The sequence below is a fragment of the Puma concolor genome, chromosome B3, assembly GCF_028749965.1.
Source record: "Puma concolor isolate L17-30 chromosome B3, mPumCon1.1.hap2, whole genome shotgun sequence".
In the NCBI taxonomy this organism is placed as follows: Eukaryota; Metazoa; Chordata; class Mammalia; order Carnivora; family Felidae; genus Puma; species Puma concolor.
The window spans coordinates 142,858,496-142,876,942 of NC_141672.1; the positions used below are offsets into that span (position 1 = coordinate 142,858,496).

An 18,447-nucleotide genomic window follows, 5' to 3' on the forward strand; every position below is an offset into this window, starting at 1 on the left:
GGCTGCATTCTTGCAGGCTGCCTCCCACTGGGCTGTCATCTTAAGTGCTGAAAGGGCAGTGGGACAGTAACAGGTCCACAGTGCCCAGCACGTCCCCATCACCCTAACCAGCTGCAAGGGGCCAGAGGCTGATGCCTCCACATCCTTTCTTCTCTTTGCGGCTCGTGATTCACCAACCTCCTTCCTCTCCCGGTTATGACCGGTGTCTTGGGCTGTGTTCTGGGCTACAGGTGAGTTAGTCGGTAGGCCTGGAGCCACCAGATTCTGCAGCTGAGCTAACCACCAGTTGGCCTCCCTCCGCTCAATTCACAAGACACCTGACCTTACCCGGCCCCCCAAACAAGCTCGCGGTCACAATTGTCTCCCTTTCTGCACCCCGCCCCCATCAACAGCAAACACGACGCATCTTTTAGCCCACCCCCCTCTTTCCCCACTCCCTCCGCCCTGGTCTCATCCAATAGCGTCTCAGCCCACAGGCTAAAGACGTCAAAGGTAACCAACTGTGGAGGAGTTCCTCGCCGAGGGTCCCGCCTCCACCCTGAGAAGCAGCTCCGCTGACCAATGGATTTCCCGCTGGGTGCAATGAGCGCGCGGGGCTCCTAGAGCAGCGGCTTGGCCGCCCAATGAGCGGGCGGGTTCCGAGGCAGGGGCGTGGCAGAAGCCGTCGTCAGGGGCGTGGCGGCAGTTGCTTGGGCGGGGCCGGTAGCGGCGGGAGCTGCACTGGCCAGGGGTTCCGGCTGCATTTCCATGAGCGCCGCCGGCAGCCGCGGAGCTGCGGGAACCCGGCTAGGGGCAAACCAGGACGCGGTAGTCAACCACGCGCAGGTAAAGCCACGGCCCGGCGAGCTCCGCTAAGCCGGGATCGTTCCCACGATCCGTCGGGCCAGATCCCTGAGCCCCGAGGTCCCCGTCGTGGCTCGGCCCATCGCGCCGCTGCCTGCGCCTCGGATCCTCCGGGGCCTGTCACCTGGCGCCGCGGGGATCCCGAGGGCCGGCTCGCCCAGTGGCTGGGAGGGAGGCAGCCTGGACCGCGGCGCGTGGGATACGCCTTTCTGAAAGCTCTTCTTTGTCCCCTCCTGCCCCGGGTACCGAGGTTGGGGCATCCCTGACTGCGGCCTCCCTGCCGGCTGTCTCTCCATTGGTGCTCACTCTTGGGACCTCTGAGGTTTGGGGAGGGGGTCTGCCGACCCAGGCCTGGTGATGGAGGTCTGGGATCCGCACCTGGAAGGAGAGGGCCGAGGGGCCTGTTTACAGCCCCGGATATCCGAGGGGCCTCTGCGTTGCAGGGCTCCAGCGGTGCACCATGGATCCGTGGGTTCAAGTTGTAAGGAGGCAGCTTTTGACCCAGTTGGAGGCGCACTTACTGAGCTTGGCCCCACGCCAGGCACTGTTCTAGGCGCTTCGTGGGCTTTCCCTACAGAGAGCTGTCCAGCAGCGCAGGCGGCTGCCTGTCCGGCAAGGCAGCCAGTGCCTCGGCCTTGGAAGTGTCCAGGCAGAGGCCAGATGACAGCCACCTGTCAGGGATGCTTAGAAAGGACTCTCAAAGGGGGACTGCATGACCCACCTGGAAGGTCCTCCTTCACTCACAGATGCACTCTGGGTGACCTTTAAGGCCCAGCTTGAGAAGGATATTTCTGGGGGTCTGTTAGTTTGGAAGTGGGTGTTGAATTCACCATAATGCATTTTGTGGTCTCAACTCTGAAGAGTGGGTGTTAGCAAAGAGAATGGAGTATGCCAAGAAGATAAGGTTTATTTAGCCACCGCGAAACTCTGTAATTGGGATTCCCTTGCCCTCCATGTCTTCATCTCCCCAATTCCTCTCTTTTGGTTGCTCCACCTCCAGGGTGTCAATTTCACCTGCATTCCGGTAGCCAGATGGGAGGGTAGATTCCAAGAACTGGCTCCTGAGAGGGGCCCGGGATTGGTAGGTTTAGCACAGTTCACGTGGTCTGCAGCGAGAGCTTTTCGAGGGCCATTTCATTACAACCGCATTAAGTCGAGTCCAGAAGAGAAACCGTACAGTACCCCTTTCATTACTCTCTGTCATTTGCCTGAATGGAGGGGACATAATAATCTTCTGAAGGTCAGGAGGCAGAGAAAGAACCTTAATACAACTTGCTGCCTGTTTTAGGATGAAATAATCTTTGAATATCCTGGTCGGAAAGCAGACCAGGCCATATACCGTAGACCGTCGGCATAGATTTGGGGCAGCTTAGAGCTGCCGAACCCTTGGTTAGAGCTCGCCTAATCTAGCTTTTCAATGCACAGGTGAGGAAACTAAGGCCCGCAGAGGTCACAGGGCTGACTGGTCATCACGGAGCCGTGACTAAGGGGTGATCTGCTAACCCTGGATTTAGCCAATGCCTGACTCGTATTTCTCTGACCCTCTCGGTGTTTAAATTCTAGGGGAAGCCAGAAGGGTTAGGAGCACAGATTTTGGATTGGAATCCTAGCCCTACGTCTTACAATCTGTAACCTTTGACCAGTTAATTAACCTCTCTGTGCCTCTGTTTGCTCACCTATAAAACAGGAATAATAATGGTACTTAGATTAGAAGGTTGTTTTGAGGTTTACATGAGTTACTGTATCTGAAGCATTTAGAACAGTGCCTGGCACATAGTAACCACTCTTGATTTGCTAAATTTGATGTTCAGTTGCCTTTTCCATCCCCCCCCCCCATATCTACCATCCAATATTTTCTGTCAGGAGCTAATTTTTTTCCCTGTCCCCCCTGCCCCCAAGTCATCAAACGTATTCCAGATTTCATTGTAGCAGAGACATCTGTGGGGGTTTCTAAGTCACATTGCATTTAAAAAAATTTTTTTTCTTTTATTGAATCATGTAATTCATTTCCTCTGTTAGTCCTCCCTTTGTAATTACACTGCATTTAGACCACAGATCTCTTTTATTCTCTTTAAAAAAGGGAGGAAGAAATCCTTCCGAGTGATCAACAAAGTCCCTGATAATACCAATCTTGACGGCATCCTTCCAAATATCTGTTCCCTCTGTGCGGCCCTCCTGCCCATTTGTCAGTGTGATGCAGCTTGATTATAAATGGATGAACATTTTTAGATGAAGATTTCATGAGCCACTGTATTAAGTGCTTTTTGGAAGTTCAAGGATCGTGTGTCAAATGCATTTAAGCAAGTTACTTAGTCATTGGAGCAGGGGGAGCACCCGCAGCGCCTGTCTTCCTCGGCAGAAGCACAAGCGTGTGACTGATTTCTGCTGGGAATGTAGCTTCTTCACTGGTTTTCCCATGTTTTCCCAGTTCTTTTCTCGGGCTTGAAATAAACGAGAAAGTGCAGTGGAACGACTTTTCCTCTCGTTTTAGTTGGGACAGTTCTCTTTCCTTCCCTTCCCTTTCCTTTCCATTATTGCTTTCATGGTTCTGATAAATATATCTTATCTCACTTTGCCAGCCAGTTCCCTTTTTTTATTTTTATTTAAGAAAAAAAAAATTTATTCTTTATTTAGTTTTGAGGGTGAAACAGAGAGACAGAGAGCAAGCAGGGGAGGATCAGAGAGAGAGGGAGACACAGAATCCGAAGCAGGATCCAGGTGCTGAGCTGTCAGCACAGAGCCTGACGCAGGGCTCGAACCCACGCACCGCGAGGTCATGACCTGAGTCGAAGTCGGACGTTTAACAGACTGAGCCACCCAGACGTCCCATCCCTTTTTTTATTTTTTAAGTTTATTTATTTATTTTGAGAGAGACAGAGAGCAAGCAGGGGAGGCGCAGAGAGAGAGGATGGAAAGCAGTCTCCTTTCTGTCCATGCAGAGCCCGACGCGGGGCTCAATCTCACAAACCGATGAGATCATGATCTGAGCTGAAGCCAAGGGGCTGACACTTAACTGACTGAGCCACCCAGGCGCCACAGCCAATTCCTTTCTAATTGGAAGATAACCAGTCACCTTTATTTCTGGCAGGAATCTGGTCACTTTTGGTTTTACCTTCTCTGTTTCTGTGAGTTTTCTAGAATGAACCAAAGATTATCATATTCATCGATCGACACCTTCTTAAGAGTTGATGCTCAGTTTGGGTTTTTTGTTTTGGACGTTCTAGAGCTCAGCCATCTTAGAATAATTGTTTTCGTTCCTTTGTGTGTTAATATGGGCCCCTTTCCCCCCACCTTTCTTTTCCTGCCCAAGGCTTCTCATCGCAGTTACTCCTTAATTCTTCCACTTACACCTTCCTCCTGGTGACCTCTGAAAGAGCCCACAATGAATATGGTGGTTCCCCTCTGCCCAGAACATGAGGTAATTTCTTTGGTCCTGTGGAAGACAGAAGTGGAGTCTGGCTTCCCTTTTGCCTAAAACCTGGTTCTTTATTAAAAACCCTAGCAGGGAGACTTCCAAAATAATAGAATTTCATGTGGCAGAATTTCTGCTGTGATCTACTGCTAACGTTATTCTGGTTTTTATTGCAGTGTGGGTTTTGAGTACTCCTTGACCAATTTGAGCGTGTAGATGACCGGGGCATGCGGTGTTTCAGCCTTCTGGTCCCATTTTGGGCCAAACTATCCCCAGGAACAGAGCGCTGGAAGTTCAGGCTGCCTCTTGATGTGGTCTGGCATGAGAATTTTGTAGGAGCTTTTCATGTCCCAACCTTTTTGGCCCCCCGTGGACATTTTTAACCCCTGTGCTGCTATTTTTGTGTCGATGTCACTGTGCACGCTGACGTCATCTCCCTCCAGGATCATTTTTCATATCTGCGTATTTATTTGTGTTGTCTTGGTTCCAGGGCATCATGTTTTTTGGATTAAGTGGTTTCTTTTTATGAAATGGCTGGTGCGTGCGCGGACAGATGATCAGACCCGTCGTTATCTGTGAAGCTGGTGCCTGGGATCCCGCTGCTTGCAAGGCTTGTTACACAAGGGCCCCATTTTCTGATCTTTTGTCACAGTGGAGTAGCAGACAGGTTAAAGAGCTTACTAGAGAACTGAAACGTTGATACCCGTGGGTTTGCCTTGTTTCTGATTTTCTCTTGTCTTTAAGAAGCGGTTCATTCAGTTCAACAAGCGGAGCATGTGGTGCGTGCCAGGAACACAGCTGTCCGGATGAACACGCGTGTTCGGTTTGCTGCATGCAGACGGTTTTGTTGTTATTTTACGTTGAGGACATTTTTAACGGTTTTTAATTCAAATTCGAAAAATCGGTAACGCAGGATGAAAGAAAACGTTCTGAAGGGCACCAAAGAAGAGACCGTAGACTCCTCTCGGTCCACCCCTGACCCCTGCCACCTAATGTTTTCCACCAGCGTTGCTGATTTCTTCATCCTCCAGAGGTGTTCCATGCACAGCCAGGATATTTTATACGTCTAGCAGCGAATTCATCATGAGTATCCCCTTCCCTTGCACACAAACGGTAGCATACTATACATGCTATTTGGAACCTTGCTTTTCTTTTTTTTTTTTTTTAATGTTTGTTTATTTGTTTTGAGAGAGAGACGGAGAGAGAGAACCCGAAGCAGGCTCATGCTCAGCACAGAGCCCAACGCAGGGCTCGAACTCACGACTGACCGTGAGATCCTCACCCGAGCCAGAATCAGGAGTCGATCACTTAGTTTAACCAACCGAGCTACCCAGGCGCGCGACCCTCAGGGGCATTTTTTTTTTACGGAGGTGGTCTATTTCAGCTGTCTGCTTTCTGTTGCGAAGGATGCTAAGGACCATCTTATTTAGGCAGCAGCTTTGCATGGAGATCCTAACACATTTTGTGGATATTTAGGGGCAGCTCTGGTTCTTCTCTGCATCTTGTAGCTCTAAGCCTGAGAAGAGGCCAGGTGAGGTGGAGGGCTTCTCCTAAAGGTCATCCTATGAACGGAGAGTGGGAGCATTGGAGGATGAGGAACAGTGACCCTTGGCCCTTCACCTTGCCCTCAGGGCACAATGTGCTGGAATTGCCAGGGGAAGCTTGCTGTGTTTTCTCTGGTCTCCAGGGAAGACTCCTGGACCTTCGTGATACACATGTCAGCACCTCTGTCACGCCTAGCCCTGTCTCCTGCACCGTAGCACGGGCTCTGTTTGTCCTTGCCTCTGAGCATCAGGAAGGAACTGTGCACCTCACTACCGGACTTCCTGTTTGGGTAGCTTTGCTAAGTGCCCCACCCCTTGTCTCTCACCCCAGGAAAAACCAGCTCTCCCACCTGTGCCTCCATCAAGCATCTTTCCTAAAGCAACATTCGGGAATATAATTTTTGTTGTTCTCCTTAACAATGTTTCCCAAATTCTCTAAATCACTTTACCATTTCCAAGGTCTGAACCCAACACGGCCTGGCCAAGCTTTCTCCGGCGGTGACTCTAAGAAGGGAGTTTTGGGGTTCTTCATATTTGAATTTTCTAGGGCTGCACTTACGTTCTATATAACTGCACTGAATTAAACACGGTCTTCTGGTCTTCTGTGGCTCCCAGGTCTTGCCTGTTCTGTTTCCCTCTTCAAATGTATCTTAAATCTTCATCTTGCTTTTATTTATCTGAGTCTAATTTAAAACTTTATTTGTTTGTTTATTTTTGAGAGAGAGAGAGAGAGGTGGAGACAGAGTACAAGCAGGGAGGGGCAGAGAGAGAGACAGACAGACAGACAGAATCTGAAGCAGGCTCCACGCTCTGAGCTGTCAGCACAGAACCTGACGTGGGGCTCAAACTCAAGAACCTCGAGACCATGACCTGAGCCAAAGTCAGACGCTTAACTCACTGAGCCACCCAGGCACCCCCCTCTGAGTCTAATTTGGAGTCACCGTGAAATCGAATTGAATCTCCAAGATCTTAGTCAACCGGTCTAATCTGGAGTCATTACTTTCTGGTCTTTGCTCAGTGCTGGGAGTCCACATTATCTATCAGTCATACCTTAGATACATGTTACATGATACAAGGGAGTGGCTTTATCAGTTGTGCTTTTTCCAGCCTCCTGGGGGTAACAGAGAGAGAAACGTTGAAAATCGCCCCATTTGTGCACACTCACCCCTGGTATGTATTTATGTGCTATTCACTTACTCCTGTCAGAGCACGAAAAATCAGGAAGTCCAACATAGGATTGCCACATGTTAATCTTTTCAGGTAAGAAACCAAAAAAGCCCTGTCATCTCCTATGTTGCCATCTTTTCATTTATTTACTTGTTTGTTTGTTTATTTATTTATAAGTAAGCTCTGCACCCAATATGGGGCTTGAACTCATAACCCCGAGATCAAGAGTCACACTCTCTGCAGACTGAGCCAGCCAGGCACCCCTATTGTTGCCATCTTTTAAGAAAAGATATTTTAGGGGCGCCTGGGTGGCTCAGTCGGTTGAGCGTCCGACTTCAGCTCAGGTCATGATCTCACGGACCGTGAGTTAGAGCCCCGCGTCGGGCTCTGGGCTGACAGCTCAGAGCCTGGAGCCTGCTTCCGGTTCTGTGTCTCCCTCTCTCTCTGCCCCTCCCCCATTCATGCTCTGTCTCTCTCTGTCTCAAAAATAAATAAACGTTAAAAAAAAAAAAAACATTTTAAAAAAAGAAAAGATATTTCAATACCAAAAATATGGGAAGGTCGGTGTCCCGGGATAAACAGAACGGGTTTGGAATGCTAAAAAGCTTGAGCTAGTGGGAATGGAATCATGGCCTGGAGAGAGCCCAAAGAAGAGGACTTTGGTCAAGGAGGTTCCACTTTTCCAGGTTCCTTAAACAGTGCTGGGAAACCAGGCCGTTCATGTAGCCTGGCTGACCTCCCCGTAGCATCGTTTGGTGTGGGTTTGTGCCTGGTGTTTTAAGGTGGTGTGGACTACACAGCGTTGATAATGCAGTTGTAGTATCTTAGAGTGATATGAGCCAGTCCTGGAAGTTGTTCTTTGACTCTGTGAGGTCTTGATTTGTTTGTGTCTAAAGTGCCACGTTGTGGTTCTTTTTGTTTGTTTGTTTTTTTAAGTTTATTTATTTATTTTTAATTTTTTTTCCTAATGTTTATTCGTTTTCGAGAAAGAGAGAGAGCATGAGCGAGGGAAGGGCAGAGAGTGGGAGACACATAATCTGCAACAGGCTCCGGGCTCCGAGCTTGTCAGCACAGAGCCCGACGTGGGGCTCGAACTCACGAACAGTGAGATCATGACCTGAGCCGAAGTCAGACGCTCAACCGACTGAGCCACCCAGGCGCCCCGACCATTCTTTTTTATATAACTGGCAGCGTATTGTGCATGGGGTCCTCTCTCTCGCTTTGTTCAGTTAACGTGGAATGATGCGTCTTAGCAAATGTCCACGTGCATTGTTTGGTGTCCTATTAACTTTCTCAGGTATGCAGTTATGACATTACTCCCTCTAAAAGTTGAGGGAAACCCAACATGCCTAGGAGTATGTGATTGCACTGGAGCCGTTCATTTGTTCAGCAAACATTTATTGAGCTCTCTCTCTGCTGGGCCGCTGCCGTCCGGCCCTTCCATGGGGGCCGGACCTTCTGCCCCACCATCAGCCCTTGCTTGGCCCCGAGGTCACTTTCCACAAATGCCTGGTGAGCCTCCAGGCCCTCACAGCTAGCTCCCTGTGTGGCCTGAACTGTGCTCCCACCATGGACTTTTAGCTTCTAGCTTCCAAATGCCTTGGCTGCAATGCCCTTCTCTATTCTGATCACGTAAATAAAGTGCTTACTCTTTCTTGTCCGTGACATTGAAAAATGTGCCCTCCTAAATAGCAAGATGATGGGAAATGCCAAGTAGCTTACAACCGAGGATATTCTCCCCAATTTGGAAAACACAACCCCTTTCCCTTAGTCTATCATTAATATCACTCATCAGTCTATTCATTGACTTTACATAGAAAGCTGGGTGTTGCAGCGAAATTGCCAGAGAAATCTTCACTTTGCCACCAAAGAGCTTCTAAGAGGAATGCAGGGTTTTTTTTAAGGCTCTCTTTGGATGGAAGAGGCTCAGAGAGCACCTATCGACGGGGCTAAAGTAGTTGGGGTCTGTCCAGCCCTACAAAGAGCCTCTGAGACGGGTAGGTGCCTCACGTCTTTGTATTCCTAGAGCCTTACCCACAGCCTGGCACCGGGAGGGTCCCTGGGCCTCAGTTTCCTCACCTGCATTAATAATAACTCACAGAACTATTTTGAATACCAACTCAAATGAGGGAGTGTCTGAGGACGCACTCTTGTAAACAGTACATTATGTAATTGGTCTCCGCTGTCAGCTTTAGTGCATTTCGTGACTTGCTTGAGGAATAACTGATGTATTTCAATCACAAGCATTTGATTGGAGTTACACGCATAGGAATATTTAGTATCATCTGGTTCTCCTCCTTTGTTTTCAAGATACAGTGACTTGTTAACATCAGCCAGAGAACACCCCAGGGGCCCAAGGTGAGGGTCGTCACACCCTAACCTGTGGTTTGCGAACAGTATTTTCTCTGGGTGGCTGACAGAGAAACTAATGGGCTGGGATGGGAACACAGGTGTGTCCACGTATGACCCACTCGTCACCTGTAGAAGACGGTTAGATTGGACTGGTCGTGATCGCTCCCAGCCAAGTCTGGGAGCTGGACTAACCAGGCTTGTAGATCTGGACATTTGGCTCTGGACTGGGATTCTCTAGCCTTGTTGCAGAAGCCAAGCCCCTCCTCTGGTGAGGACACCACTGCCAAGTTCACATTGTGTTGGAGTTTTTAATTATTGAATGTAATCGCAGGACACTCTTATTATGCCCCACTTAATGGGTCAGGAAACCGAGGAGCAGAGAGGTTAAGAAGCTTGCCCGAAGTCACATTGTCAGTAAATGGTACAGTTGCCATTCAGGCCAGGTCTATCTGTCCCCAAAGCCTGTGAATTTCCCCACCCTGCTGTGCGTGGCCTCACCACCCCATCAGTGCACACCCACAGAAAGCATCTCGATGAAGTAGAAGTCTTCGTAACCACAATTGTTCTGACCTATTTACACCGACATGTATCAGATGCCATAGATGTTTGAGGAGGGATTTTTCCGTTTCCCTTAGATGCCAAAAAAGATCCCTGTGTTGTTAACTCCACCAACATTTCGATCCAGGTTAATTTAGGATTAGTCGTTTTCAAATTTATATTTGCTGGGGGCGCCTGGGTGGCTCAGTCGGTTAAGCGTCCGACTTCAACTCAGGTCACGATCTCGCGGTCTGTGAGTTCGAGCCCCGCGTCAGGCTCTGGGCTGATGGCTCAGAGCCTGGAGCCTGCTTCGGATTCTGTCTCTCCCTCTCTCTCTGCCCCTCCCCCGTTCATGCTCTGTCTCTCTCTGTCTCAAAAATAAATAAACGTTAAAAAAAAAATTAAAAAAAAACAACAACAAAAAAAAAACACATTTATATTTGCTGGATTATGTCATAAGTTCATGCCAGTTGGAAAATACCATAGACGATTTTGTTGCACTGGCTGTTTCGGAGTACGTTAGCAGAAATTGTAAGTCTTCTATAGATCTTCTTCTTCTTCTTTTTTTTTTTTTTTTTTTTTGAGTTTATTTACTTTTTAGAGAGAGAGAGAGAGAGAACACAAGCACGAGCGGGGGAGGGACAGAGAGAGGGAGGATCCCAAGCAGGCTCCACACTGTCAGCACAGAGCCCGCCGTGGGGCTGAACCCACGAACTGTGAGATCATGACCTGAGCCGAAACCAAGAGCTGGATGCTTAACCGGCTGAGCCGCCCAGGCGCCCCAAAATTGTGAGTCTTTTAGAGGTATTTCAGGATTTATCTGAATCCCAACAATCAGTAGGCAGCTTTCTGTCTGCCTTCGCTTTGGGTGCCTTTGCTTCCTTCTGCTACCCAGAACAGCCTGTTTGGGCTTTGACTTCTCTTTATGTGTAAGCAGTTTCTGAAGTAGATTGATTTAGAGCTCCTTGAACTTCCTAAGATACGTTTCAGACAAACGGGGGGAAAGGTAAAAGAAATATGGCATCAGACAATAGCTTCTCTGAGTGATGGAAAGTGGAAAACTTTCATTTAGATGGATAATTATTTGCCTGAACTCTGAGATGTTCTTTAAAATATCCAAAAACGGCTGCCAGCCCAGGGCACACTGAGTTTTTTTCTCTTGCTCTGTGCTAGTGCGGCCGTTACAAAGGCCCGTACCTCTCAGCCTAATGTCATAATCTCCTTGTAAGAAAATTCTGCTCAAGGGACCCGGATGGTGATGTGTCAGGCCTTCCCACAGACTCGGTCAGTAAACGTGTAGAGAGTGCCCCCGCTGCGTGCTCGACACCGTTAAATTTAAACTTGTGTAGAATTCACACAAGGCTGGTCTCAGAAGGGCGTGGAATCCCCAACAGAGACGAAAGGAATATGAATCGTTACTTTCATGTAGCGACGAGGCTTACAGATTTTCTCGTTATGAAAGGGTGTTTGCAAAATGGAAAGGTGGGAGATGGTGTGGTTGTTAGGGCCTTAAGGGGCTGGGCCCCTAAATGAAGATTCCTGTGTAGTTCAGCAGGTCGTACAAGACTATTTGGTGGTAACATCGTGTGTGAAGTATATTTAAAAAAAACAAAACAAAACTATTTGGATGCCATCGAGGGCATGCCATGATGTTCGAATGGCGAATGACAATGCTTGTCCAACATCCCATGGATCAGGTTGCACGGAGCCAGATAAATGCTCACACCCACTGCCTTGTGCACTCAGACCTTCATGTACCTGCACAGCACGCACGGCCAAGGCCACACGTGTGTGGCGCCATCTTCTTGTAAGTAAAGGCCTGAAGCTTCATTCCGAAATGACTCACTCACTCGGCTCCCAGACCCCACCCTCTTGCCCTGTCTGCCGGCCTCCTGACTGTCCGGCCTTCTTGGGCCTTGGTTCAGCCTGGGAGCCCAGCCTGGTGTCTGTACCCACCCCTGCTCCTGCCCTCCCCTCCTGTCCCGACTCTTCCCAGGGGCCCCTAGCTAGGGGTCCACCTCCTTCTTCCTTCTGCTTCCCTTGTTTGAATTCCTCCAGGGTCTGTAGTTGGACTTTAGGATTTCATACTTGAATACGCATGGATTCGCACTGTTTTCCAGTTACTTCATGGATGCCGCGTATTACGTATACTTTCGTAGTCCTCCCCGAGCTTAGAATGAAGCTAATGCCTTTGGTACCCATGGAGAACAGCGTGGAATGTCAGAAGGGGGGTGTGGATTTGCATAACACCCTCCCCACCCCCTGTGGTATTGACACACTTTTTTTTCCAGGGGTTGGTGGAGGACGAGGTGTGTGTGTGTGGGGGGGACAAACCACTGCTGTATCTATGAGGGTGCTCCCAGCTTATACCAGTAAATCAATTTTTGAGAAACGGGCTCACTGTCTTTCCCAGTTATGGAGAAGCAGTTCCCTCATTTCTGATGAAAAAAATCTTCCTTGATGGCTGGTTCCTCATCTCTCAGGAGACATGTGCCCATGGGGGAAGCTCAGGAGAGGAGGAACCCCTATAAAGTGAGCTGGCGGCTGAGGCCCCGTGGTGTGCGGTATCTTACGGCGTTGGGTGGAGGGAGACCGGCGTGGTCTCGGAACAGACGTGTGGCTGATACAGGCGAGGTGTAGACAAAAACCCAAGGAGGAGGCCGCTGGGTGACGAGGGCAGCAGTTGGGACTTGCCCTTGTGCTTTAAAGAAGGCTGAGAAAGCTCGCTTCCCGAGTAGGAGGCCAGACCGGGTGAGGCCTAGAACAACAGTGAGATGTTTGTGTCGATGTCTGAGGAGACGGGAAGACTTGAGGGCGTGAACCTACTTCGGGCTCTTTGCTTTGAAAGAGAATCTATTTAGCCAAGACCCCAAAAATATCAATCCAGAGGGTTGCCCTTTCCATCTTAGAGCTTTTGAATTTTTATTTTTTTAGCTATTTCAGTGTCTTCTGTAGAAGAATCTGATAAAGCCAAGCTCAGGAAAGCCTGAGGGACCAATTCCATGCTCTTCATGTATTAAAAGTCCCTAGCTATTGCTTTAAAACTAACATTTTTATAATCTTGAAATATTTAATAAGGCAGCTTTCCTCTAAAAAGCTCAAGGCATCTTACAAACCTTATCTTGAGTATATCTGTGGGTATTTTATAATTATAAAGCTTCTTTTATCTACATAATTTCATTAACTGCTTTCCCTTAATAACCTGTGTGTAACCTCTCCTCCCCCATTTTATAGAAGAAAAAGCAAACTTTCATAAAACTTAGATAATTCTGGGTGCCTGGGTGGCTCAGTTAAGCGTCTGACTTCAGCGCAGGTCATGATCTCACGGTTCGTGAGTTCGAGCCCCACGCTGGGCTCGCAGCTGTCAGCACAGAGCCCACTTCAGATCTTCTGTCCCCTCTCTCTCTGCGTCCCCTTCCTGCTCATGTTATTTCTCTCTCACTTTCAAAAAGATAAATAAAACATTAAAAAAAATTTTTTTAGTAAACTTAGATAATTCACCCAGGGCCACCTAAGATCATTTGGGGGAACCTGAACTCAAACCCGGGCCCTCCGATTCTAAAATCTGTCATCGTTACATTATACCACACGGGCTCCTAGGGAAAACTTCAAAACCCTCAGAGAGGGCAAGTGATCTGCCCAAAGTTGCACAGCACAGCATATCCAGAGGAGAGAATAGCTCCAGATGCCACCAGAAGCCACTAGTGTGAAGACGCATGGGCGCCCCTTCCCTCTTCTGACGGCTAGGATCCAGCACGTTTGGGTCCTTCCACTTGGGTTGTGACCTAGAAGCTGGGGACGAGGCTCTGTTGAGTGCCCGGAATCAGCCGGACTGATGGCGGAGGCTGGGTCAGGCCTCCACGGAGGCCCAGTGTGGCGGCTGGCTTGGTTAGGACCAGATGGGTGACTGTCTCATCATATCATATCCTTGCCTTCATTTTTAACCCAAGGGACTGGGTGTGAATCAGTCCTTCATATTTATCAGCATTGAGCTGGTGGAGTTTGTCTTCTAAGACTTGGGCAGTTGTCACAATGGAATCCATGTGACCTTTAAGCCTGCCGCTCTAAGCTGGCATGCGATAGTGTTTCTACTCACAGCATCTGAGATATTTATAAAACAGAAATAAGTAAAGCATGCCTTAAAATGCCATGCACATTGTATACCCTTGCCTCCAGAACCTTCTCAGCCTTGGAAGGGCAAAGAGCCCAGAACCTTTCCTGCTTTCTAGGCCTGTGTTAAAGGGTCTGGCGGCCGAGCCCTGAGGGGAGCTCTTTTCTCCCACAACTGACAGAATTCATCAGCGGAGAACCACAGAGCCAGGAGGGGCCGGAGGGCTGGTGAGCTAACCCTGCGCGCAGTGTCTTTCCCGTGGGAAAGGCCAAGGCGCTTGACATGTTGGTCAGGTCTTCTCACACATCTGCTTCACTGATTCATTCATTCATTCATTCATTCATTCATTTCAAAGAGAGAGAGAGTTCTTGTGCTTGCACGAGCAGGGGAGGGGCAGGGGAGATAGACTCTCAAGCAGGCTCCCCCATGCTCAGCACAGAGCCCGACACCAGGCTGGAACCCACAACCCTGGGATCATGACCTGAGCCGAAGTCAAGAGTCAGACACTGAACCGCGAGCTACCCAAGCGCCGCTCACACATCTTCTTCTTGACGCCTGCGTGGTGGAGGGCGGGTGCCAGAGTTATAGCAGGCCATAGTGTCATTGCAGGGTGTGGACCTTGCTGTGTTAGCCAGGTAGCTGTGCTCTGCTCCGGCACTGGCCCTCTCCCCAGTTTCCTCCTTCTGGCAGTTTGTTTGCAGACATTGAAGACTGGGTGGCATCCGTGCCGTTCCCAGGACATGCCCGGATATTTTCTTTTCTGCCGTACATCCGGAGATGCTCTTCTCTCCGGTTGTACCCCTGGTTTTTGTTTTTTTTTTTTAATGTTCATTCATTTTTGAGAGAGGGAGCGTGAGCGGGGAAGGGGCAGAGAGAGGGGGACAGAGGATCCGAAGCAGGCTCTACAGTGAGAGCAGAGAGCCTGACATGGGGCTCGAACTTACAAACTGTGAGGTCATGACCTGAGCCAGAGTTGGACGTCAACCCACTGAGCCACCCAGGCACCCCTCCAATTGTACCCTTCTCTTAAAAACTCCAGGAAACTGGGCACTTGAGTTTCTTGGATTCCGGTAAGCTGAGATGTGCTTTTGGTATTACAGAATGTAATTACAGAATAGGTTTTGTAACACCACGTGTAGGGCTATCAAATATATTTATTAAAGTGCCTGTCCCTTTAGAAAATTCTAGGCTTTCTATAGAGGAAACACCTGGCTTGTGATTTTTTGTTTGCTCTCAGGTAAGGATTGAATGGTTTCTCTGTGGTGGAGAAAAACGTTTTGCTTGTGATTTTACTAAGCACTTTACCCATTTGACCTTGTCCTCCGGTAGGAAGTGTAAGTACCTTTTCAGCAGGGCTCTTCGCTAATGGGAGAGGCCAGCTTCCTTTTCTGTATTTGAGTAAGGGCTTGTAAAAGTGCTCAATTCAATGTGCGTGCTTAACTGTGACTCAGTCTCCTGCTATTTTTAGGTTAGTGATTTTCTTTCGGGAAAGCTGGTGGGTTGGTAGCCATTCCTGACGTTGACATGTGAGGTTCACGTTTTCTCACAGAGGGTAGCTCTCCCCTTACTAGGAACTTGTAGGACATCCTCCGAAATGCAGCCGGTTTGGCGTGTGACCTTATGACTTTGTGGAAGAATACGGTTACATTAAAGTTAATACGTGAGTGAGTTCGCGCAGAGAGGCAATTTCAAGGCCCGAATTTTGGCCACAACTGAAAACAACGTCAGCATAAATGTAGTTAATTATCTGTAAATTCTTCCCCCTTCTCTCTACCAAATTGTGTGCAACTGCGGACAGGCCCTTCATTTTGTAGCCCCTGATCTGTAAGAGATACTGTGCTAGATCACCAGGGGGCTTTCTCCCTCCTGGCCGTGTCGTCTCCCTCCCGTCAGCCGCTTCCCGGCATCTTCACACGAGCCGCCAACGGCCACCCGGGCTGATTTGCTGGAGGAAATCTCGTCCAGGTCCTCAGTGCTCAGTATTCAAAAAGAAGCCTCGTGGGGCATCTGTTGAGGAGAGGAGCGGCCTGTCGCTGCCAGGGCTATCCATCACTTCGGGCTTGAGGTGGTTACCCTGACGGCTCATCCCCGCAGAACTCTCCCTGCGAGAACACGCAGGCCTGGAACAGCCTACGGATGCTGGGGGGTGGTTCTGTGAGCTGCTGGCACAGGGGCTGACGCGGGGCATTGAAACCTCCCTGGGAGCGAGAACGGGGCCCCAAGTCAGCCCGGGCTGTCAGAAGCGTGCAGTTCTGGGTAGACCAGGATGTACCTTGGGGCCTTCTGGGGACACCGTCCTGGCCCCGTGGCCGTGAGTGACAGTGAGCGGCCGGCCGGCCGGGCTTTCTCCTGGCAACGTGCTCTGGGCCTGTGTCTCCTGTGGAGTGGCTTCTTCAGATTGTTCATTTAGTTGCTTTTTTTTCTCTAACTGCTCTGACTTTTGTAGTTAAGTGGCAGAGAAAGTGGGGTAGAAACGGGCCCTTTCCCTCCCCGCTTTCTCCTCAAAGTTGTCACGTTGTCGACGTCTAGGGCTGACTGCGTTTTAACCAAGCGGCCACCCACAAGGCTAACATTGGGGTGACGTGAGGGTTTCGTCGGCGGTGTGCCGTGGCCTTCCACCGGCCTTCCTGACTCTCCTCACGGGGCCTGCGAAGCCTGCCAGAGCCTTCCGGTGCCGGCCTGGGGTTTTATTTCAGGGCGTCGGAGAGGTTTGTCAGCAGAGCCAGGCCAGGCCAGAATAAGTTTACCCCGCAGGCAGGGGTGTGGGTGAGGGGTCAGCCCTTCCACGGGGAAGGGGGGACCCCCTCAGCAGGAGAGAGAGGGCGCGTGTGTCAGGAGCACGACCGGAACCCCTTTCGGTGCAGAAACGAGGACGCATCTTGGAACTGTGAAGAGCTGAGAACTTGGTGAAGAGCACTTAGTATGTAGTGATTCGTTAAGTTCAACATGGTTCCACGTCGGAAGAATCAAGAGGAGTGTGTCCCGGGGTGAATTCCGGACTTGTTGGAGGAGGTCCAAGCAGTCAGCCAGCCAGTTACTTCATTTTTAAGGAGGGTTCTGTGTCAGGTGGGAAAGAATATCTTCTAGGGTAATTTCTGTCAGATAAGGGAGCTTTCTAAGGAAAACGGGAGGAGGGCTTAGTAGCGGTGATGGGATAGCTCGTATTTGGGGGCCCTTCGCTGGATGCCAGGAGTGTCTCTGGATCAACACGTTCAGGTCGCAGTTGAGCCCCGAGGACAAACACCATGACCGGTGGGGCTGGGACTTGACACTGGGCTCTCTCGCTCCAGGGCCCGAACCTACACAAAATCCACGTCTAACCAGCGGGGAATAGAAGGAGAGATATTCCTTAGGAGTTTGGCTTGTTTTTCCTTAAGAGGTATTTACTGTGAGACCCACAGAAGGACTGGAGCCTATCGGTCGGGTCCCCTCAGGTTGGAGGAGACACCCCCTCCCCACATGTCCCTGTCTCTGGCTTCCTTAGGTCACTGATACTAGGAGAGGAGACGGTGGTCTGACAGCTGAACCGCAGAGGCCAAGAAGCTAATACTGTGTGTGCGCAGAATACGATTTGAATTGTGTTAATGAGTAGCCTGTGAGCGTTCATGTCCGCTTGCTGATTTGGGCCGGAGAAAGGGGCAGATGAAATAGTACAAGGGAGCTTGTGTGGGTCACCAGGAACCTTTCAGAAGGACGTGACAGAGCGTGTCTCTGGCCTCTAAGGACAGAAGCGGGGAGCAATGGAGTCGGGAGAGGTCATTTGGGCACATTCTCTCACAGTGCTGAGAAAGTCTGAAATCAGGGTGGCTTCCTTCCCGAGGGCTCTGAGGGAATGTCTGTTTCGTGTGCTGCTCCTAATTTCTCTTGGTTGCTGGCAATCCCTGGCATTCCTGTTCTCCGTGGTGCACCGCTCCAGTCTCTCCTTCCACCTTTCAGGTTATTTTTTTTCTTAAGTTTATTTGAGAGAGAGAGAGAGAGCACGAGTAGGGGAGGGTCAGAGGGAGAGGGAGAGAGAGAATCCCAGGCAGACTCCATGCTGTCCGCGCAGAGCCTGACGTAGGGCTCCAGCTCACAAACTGTGAGATCATGACCCAAGTGGCAACCAAGAGTCGGCCACTTAACTGACTGAGCTTCCAGGCGCCCCTCTATTTCCATCCACCTTTAAAAGGTCTTCTCTGCGTGTCTGTATCTCTGTGTGCAAACTTCCTGCTCCTTACAAAGACCCCAGACGTGGAGTTAGGGCCAACTCCAATCAGTGTGACCCCCTATCTAAATGACATCTGCCAAGAACTGATATCCAAAGGAGGTCACATTCACAGGTCCCAGACGGTCGGGAATTTGGGGGGGGGGAGCTACACTACATATCCCACCACACCGTGTAATGAGTTTTCTGTGTTTGAAGTCTCTGCTCATTTTTTTCTTTCCTTCCTTTGTGTTATCAGTGAACATTAATATTCCAAGGCTGAAATCATCATTCACTC

At 49.7% G+C, this 18,447-nt stretch overlaps 1 protein-coding gene across 1 annotated transcript in view; it reads left to right on the plus strand.

Annotated features, from left to right (window-relative positions):
* The first annotated feature begins 676 nt into the window (after positions 1 to 676).
* The window catches only part of ABHD2 (abhydrolase domain containing 2, acylglycerol lipase), a 106,298-nt gene continuing 88,527 nt past the window's right edge, over positions 677 to 18,447 (plus strand). The window contains exon 1 of the mRNA XM_086711597.1: positions 677 to 825. The gene's annotated coding sequence lies outside the window, so the exon portion shown is untranslated. The remainder of the gene's footprint in view (positions 826 to 18,447) is intronic.